The sequence below is a fragment of the Sciurus vulgaris genome (assembly GCF_902686455.1).
Source record: "Sciurus vulgaris genome assembly, chromosome: 12".
Taxonomy (NCBI): Eukaryota; Metazoa; Chordata; class Mammalia; order Rodentia; family Sciuridae; genus Sciurus; species Sciurus vulgaris.
This window is the reverse complement of record NC_136473.1, coordinates 102,872,401-102,878,980: the sequence shown is the minus strand read 5'-3', so window position 1 is coordinate 102,878,980 and position 6,580 is coordinate 102,872,401. Positions and strand designations below refer to the sequence as shown.

The following is a 6,580-nucleotide window of genomic DNA, read 5'->3' as shown; positions in this document are numbered from 1 at the left end:
TGCAGGCTGTGTCCGGCTCTGCGCTGTGCCACAGTGGAACGCGCACGGGCTAATTGACAGGAAAGGGAGAGATTTAAACACACCTGTCAGCAGCCTGAGCCCTGGGAGCGGGGAGGCAGTTTACTAGCAACCGTGGCACATTATGGGAACACGGGATCCAGTTTCCCAAGTTGTGTCCTCTGGCATTAGCTGTGACAGAGCAGGGCCCTTTCTGCACGCTCCTTGCTGTCTTCCCTGGCCAGGAAGAGTTGCGTGGCCTTCCTGCCTGTCCAGCAGGAGCCTCTCACTTGCAGGTCCATCTCGGCACAGGGAGTCACCCACACCACACCTGGGGCTAGTGACTAAGCTGGCCCTGCACCGTGCTGCCTTCTGCTCCACCTCCTTCTCTCCAGTGTGACCCCACCCTCTGCCTTTCCCTGTGCCTCTGCCCCTCCCCCGGATTTACCTGCTCCCACCACCGACCAGCTCAGCATTGCTTCTGGCTCCCTAGGATGGGGTCCCTGTGCCTTGGCCTCTCTCAGAATTCCGTCCTCAGGCAGCCCTACTAGGTATGGCCCAGCCCCTTCCTCCTCTGGCTCTGGGCCTAGAATCTGATGAAGGATCCTTTACCTGTTGCCAGATAATGATAAGAGATCTGCAACTGGTCAATGATAAATGTAAACCCTAAAGAGTTTCAAGACATACATGGTTAGTGAGCAGGGTCCATCCAAGGCAGGTGAGATCCGTAGGTGTGGACAGATTTCTGAAAGAGGTAGAACCAGGTAAGGGACAGGCAGGATGCAGGCTGGTGGTGGGAAGTGGTGACTGGGCAGCTATGCGTGCGGGGCTGGAAGGGGCAGCTGAGAGCCTGCAGGCAGGGGGCGGGGGAATACTCCAAGTATTTAACCACAGGCCCTCCCCACCAGAACCTGGAAGTGCCAGCTGTGCCAGGTGTGAACCTCAGCTGCTGGATTGTAAGAACACTTGGTGGGTCCTGGGAAAGGCCCAGGGACATGATAGGCAGGTGGCAACTGTGGGGGGGGGGAGGCTCAGGCAGCAGCTGGTATGGAAGTGGTTCCTTATTGTATTCATCCCAGGGACCACAGACAGTGTGTGCCCAGGGAGGTCTGCTGTGCCTGTGGGGTGGCAGCGATGTGCCCAACACACAGGCATCCCAAGGGGACATGCTGCACACTTGGTCTGCAGGAGGACAGGGTCGGGAGTTGGCACCCTGGTTTCCCTCCCGTCTTGGGAAGGACAGTGTGTTCCTGCACAGTGCAGAGAGCCCCTGGGGCTCCCAGGGCTTCAGGAAAGCTGAGCAGCTCTGTTCTGGCCAGCCGCTCCCCCAGGGCAGCCCAGGTGCACCCCAGGGCTCTGACCCTGAGACTTCCAGTCTCCCTGGCGCTTCTCACTTCAGTCTCTGCTGGTGTTGAGAAGTCTGGAGAAATCCCACTGATGACAACAGTATAAGCCAGGACTTGTTGAACTGCATTTAGAGCCAGAAAAATCAAAGGGCTTGTCACTGGGACATGACAGTTGTTGTTTTAACCTTTGTAGTTGGGTTTAGCCAGGAAGCTTTGTAAGGCTTGCTGGGAAAGAAGCTTCCTCTTTGCTGAGGACACTGAACCTCAGAGGTCACCATAGGATCTGGTGACAGTTGTAGCCTTTGAGAGCCAGAAATCCTAACTTTGGTGACCCTCTTCCCAGAGAAGAAGAACAAGAAGAAGAAGAAGAAGAAAAGGAGGAGGAGGAGTGGGAGGGGGAGGAGGAGGAGGGAGAAGAGGAGAAGGGGAGGGGGAGGAGGAGGAGGAAGAAAGGGGAGGAGGAATAACAATAATAATAATAATCCCAAATAGCCTTGCTGTAGAGCAGCAGGAGACACGCAGGAGGGGCAGGCCAAGCCAGTCACAGGCGACACAGAGTGCTGTCTTCACAGATCTCTGCCTAGCTGCCATGGCACAAAATAAGTTATCTTCGGTTCCTGCAACCATGCTTCCCTGAATCAAGGACCTGGCTGGCAAGAAGAGGAAGCCTGGGAGCTTTGCAGGGGATGGGGGAACTGGGAGACCCGCTCCTGCAACTTCCTGAGCAGCTGGTGGAGTCCTGCCACCTGCCGGGGACTCACATGCAGAGGATCGCCCTGAACAGGAAGGCGCTGGAGGTGGGCAGCCAACGAGCTCACAGCGCCAACTGCCCACCCACCATACGACCGGTGACTGTGCTGATATGCGAACAGTGGAATGAGCTAGCCTTGTCTTTAGGCAACACATACATCAGCTCACTGGTGACAAAGGAGAGTGACAGACGGGCTCACCTTCCCCTTCCACAGGGGGCCAAGCCAAGCAGGTACAATTGCCACACCTTTGGGGTGGGCGGGCAAGGAGCTCCGCTCTGCATGCAGGTTCCAGAAGTCTCTGTTCTTACCCTCCAGGGAGGTGCTGCTCCTGCCTCGTGGGGAGACTGTGTCAGAAGCCCAGTCAGGCCCTGCGAGATGTGCCGGCATTTGGGGGTGAAGGGAGGCTCAATAGCAACCCTAGAATGGCCCGAATTTGTATGCAAAGTGTTGCATGTATGCACATGTCCTTTTTCTGAAACAAGGTGGAGCCTGTGGGCTGCTGAGATGCAGGCTCCCGGAACAGCTGCTCCTAAGCTCCTCTTCCTGACTCCGGAGACCCACGGTGCTCGAAGTGGTCACCTTCCATTCCCAGCCCTTCAGCACGAGATCCCACTGTCCCCACTTGTGCCCGTCTCTGCTTGCCGTGGTTAACACTCCAGCCCCAAATGCTCCTCCCTGCCACACGGCTGGTCACACACCCACCGCCGACCTAAACTCCTCTACAGAGATGTTTAAGACCTCTCATTTGAACACATCCAAACCATAAGTCTATTCCGATCCCCATGGCAGAGAAACTCACTCCTCCGCCACGCTCACCAGCCTTCTCTAGGTCAGTCGAGGGCACCCCATCTTTGTAAAGAGGTGAATGACGGTAATCCCTGGGTTCATGTCCCAGTGTCCCTACTTACTACCTCTGTGACTTTGTGCCTATTGATGAAACTCTTTGGGCTACGATTTCTTTTTCTATAAATTGGAGACAATAAGAACGCCTAGTCCACAGGAGGACTGTGAGATTTAAAGACCTTAAAATACAGGCGGGCGTGGAAGGGTGCCTGGCTGCCCAGGAACATCAGCTATTGTCCTGCTTGGGCTTCTAGTCGCTCCGGGCAAATCCTGGGACATCCTTTGTCTCTCTCTCCCTCTTAGGCCACATCCAAACCCCGCGGCCATTCTGTCCACTCCACCTTCAGAGGCACACCCCAGTCTGGCTTCTTCTCACCACCTCTGGCTCGGGCTCTGGTCTGGGGTCTCCCTCCCCCATCACCATCACTGCCCTCCCCGCACCAGTTCTCCAAAGGCAGCAGAGCCAGCTTCTGAAACTAAGTCACCAGCCAGCCTTCCCCCTGCAGACTCAGGACACAGCCCACCCCTTGCTGAGCTGGCGAGGCCTCACCTCCCTGCCCAGCCCGCCGGACCTGCCCCTCCCTCCCTTGACACTAGTCCCTCTGGGTGTCATTTAGTCCTCTTGTTGCCCCTCTGTGCAGAGTACCATCAGAGCAGAGGAGGTAGAAGCAGGGGCTGTTGTGCCTGGAGTGAACTCCCTCTGCGAAGACACCGTGTCCACAGCCTTGAGTGAGGTGGACACCTGCTGTGGAAAGCAAGCGGATGAACAGATAAATAAGTAGCTAGTGTTCGTTCATTCACCATGATCTGATTTTCTTCAGCTCTTGCCCTGCTTTGTTTAGGTAAGGGTCCCCATGGCCCATGTGTGGAAGCCTGGTCCCCAATCCTGTGGTGCCGTGGAGAGGCAGTGGAACCTTTGAGGGGCCCAGCAGGAGGAAGTTGGTTCCTGGGGGCGTACCCTGGAAGGGGATATTGGGACCCCAGACTCTTCCTCTCTCTCTTCTGGAGTGTCCTGAGGAGCAGGAGTGTCCTCCGCCCCTCCCACTGCTGCCCAAGATGTCTTCATCATGTCTGTTGACCTGCCACAGGCCCCCAAACAGCGGGACCACCCCACTGTGGACTGCAACCCTGAAACTGTAAGCCACAAATAAGCCTTTGCTCCTTTTAAGTTGGCTACTTATCAGCGATGGGGCCTGGACGTGCAGCCCTCGTGGGCTGGAGGGGTCTGCTCCACTCTCGGTCCCACCTTCCCACTCTGTGCCGGGCTTGGAGGACGCAGGCCCCACGAGGGCACAGGTTTTGGTAGCACCTGGCTCCAAGCAGCAGCCCGCCTCCAACCTCCCTTCGGCTCCCACGGGCAGGGGAAGTCACGGGAGGGAAACGTCCCTTCACCTTTCGGAGGGCGAAAAAGAAGGGCCAGGAGCCCCAGGGGACAGCTATCCTGGCAGAGGACAGGAGGCGCAGGCAGCTCCCCTTGGGTCAGGTTTGAGGACTGATAAGGGGCCAGAGCGGCTCAGGGAACACACGTTCAACCCAGACTCCAGGCACCGACCGGTAAGGCCCTGCGGACCTCGGACTCGGCCCAGGCGTGTCCACGGCCCGGGAGGTGGACACTTGGGGAAGTTTGGAGTGCCATGGGCATGTAGATGTCACCATCTTCTTCTTTTCCTTAAAGAACAAAATAGGACTCTTTTTGTGTTTGTTCGTTTGTTTCGTTGGGGAAAATCTGCTTTGCTCCCCGCAGAGGGGCGAGGGGACCCCCGGGCCCGCGGCTGCGGCGCTCCCTGCGTGCAGTTCCCGTTGTGCCCACCGGGGGGCGCAGGCGCCGCGCTCTGACCGCGCGGGCGAGGCAGCGGCGTGCAGACGGCGCCGGACCCCTCCGCCCAGGCTCCCGGGCCGGCAGGGCGCTCCTTTTGCTTGCCTGCAGCCTTACTCTCTGGGGCGTCGCATTCCGTGGGCAGGCTCCAAGGCGGTGGGCTGGAAGTGGCGGGAGGTGGGTGGCGCTCTGGGCGTAGAAGCGAGGGGCCCAGGCGATGCTTCAGTGGCCACGGCCCGGCGCCCTGACCTGGGTTCTCCTGCGGGGGCTGGGAGGACTCCCTGGGGCGGGAAGCGCCCAGGCCTGCTGGGCTGGGGCAGGCATCTCCTCCTAAGGGTCGCTGATTCTGGAACTCTTCTTCCTCCGCTTTCAGCCTGACCCTTCCTTTTTTGCCCGGGCGAGGAGCCTTTGCCCACTCAGATTTCGCTTGCTGTTTCCGAGAACTGAGACCGTTGAAGTCTGGAGCTCTGGACATCCTAGGGGCCAGTCAGGGGAAACCAAGAGGTAGACCTGGGTAGGTGTGCCCGAGGACCTGCCCACACCTGCGCGTTGACCCCTTGACCTAGGAACCCTGCTCACAGTAGAGAGCCTCCAGTTTATTGCCTGAAGTATTTGAGGGAGGGAGGAACCTCAGGCGAATGCGCAGTGGGCTGTTTGTGTAAACCGCAGGCTGCACCTGCTCATTCTTAAAGGTTCTGACTTGGGAAGACCAGATTGGGGGCTGGGATCTGCATTTTTTAACCCACACCCCGAGTGAGTCTGAGGCATGATGGGTAGGCCATCTTTGAGGACCATGGGCCAAAGCTTTTAGGAGTCACAAGTCCCAGAAAAATTTCCTTTTGTAATTGACAAGTAAAAATTGTGCATTGTACCATCCAGCCTGATGTTTTTGCTGTGTGTACGCAGTGTGGAACGACTAAATGAAGCAAACGGGTTATCTCACAGACATAATTTTTGTGGTGAGAACACTTAAAATCTACTCTCAGCAGTTTTCAAATATACAGCATATCGTTATTAACTCTGGTCACCAGGACGTACACCTGGGCTCTTGAAGGGGTCCAGATTCCTTCCTGAGCTCCGGCTCCTGCAGCTGCAGCATTTGTTACCTGCCCCCAGCCTCTTCGGCTCTCCCCACCCTATTTTTGTTTTTGTTTTCTTGATCCCTCTGGAATGCTGAGTCTGATTCTTTCAGAAGGCAGACTCTTCACTCGCATCTGCCTGGACTTTTAGGAAACCTTGGACGGTCATGCAGCATGAGATAAATTCTGTCACAGATGAACTGTTCCTCTCCTGGCCATTCTTTGAGAACCTGCACTCCGCATCCACTTCGCCATTGTTTCCTTGAATGCCGGAGTTCTCCTCTGAGCCTAAACCACCCCCAATTCTCTGAGCCTTTGGCAACTCCAGATCTCAGAGCTATCAAGCAATTTCTTTAACTCTTATGCCCTGTGGAAATAGAAGGGCAGGGGCTTTATTTGTCTGTTTGTTTTTAAATTAGAAAATGCCTGACATCTTTATCTACTGGAAGAACTTAAAGTAAGTGCGCTGTTCTGGGGCTTATTCTCCCCTGCAGCTCAACCTTCCATCATGAACATAGAAGACTGGCAGGCAAGTGTAAGACTCAGTCTTACACTGAGACTCCTGGGTCTTTCATTATTGCATTTTGAAAAGTGGTGTTTTATGATGGTCCTAATAACCCAGGGATGATGGTCTGGAGAGGGGCCCACACTGCCTTCCTCGCTGCTGTCTGTCTTCTTAGAAGCCCATGGAAGGATACCCAGGGCAGGAGGAATCCACAGGACATTAATCAGGCGGAAGGCGAGCCT

At 56.2% G+C, this 6,580-nt stretch overlaps 1 long non-coding RNA gene across 1 annotated transcript; it reads left to right on the top strand.

The window, feature by feature from the left end:
- Nucleotides 1–695: 695 nt before the first annotated feature.
- On the top strand, nucleotides 696–2,525 carry LOC306641604. The gene is made up of 3 exons (XR_013758210.1): nucleotides 696–761; nucleotides 1,916–2,325; nucleotides 2,411–2,525. It is a non-coding gene; the product is annotated as an uncharacterized lncRNA (long non-coding RNA).
- Nucleotides 2,526–6,580: the final 4,055 nt, after the last annotated feature.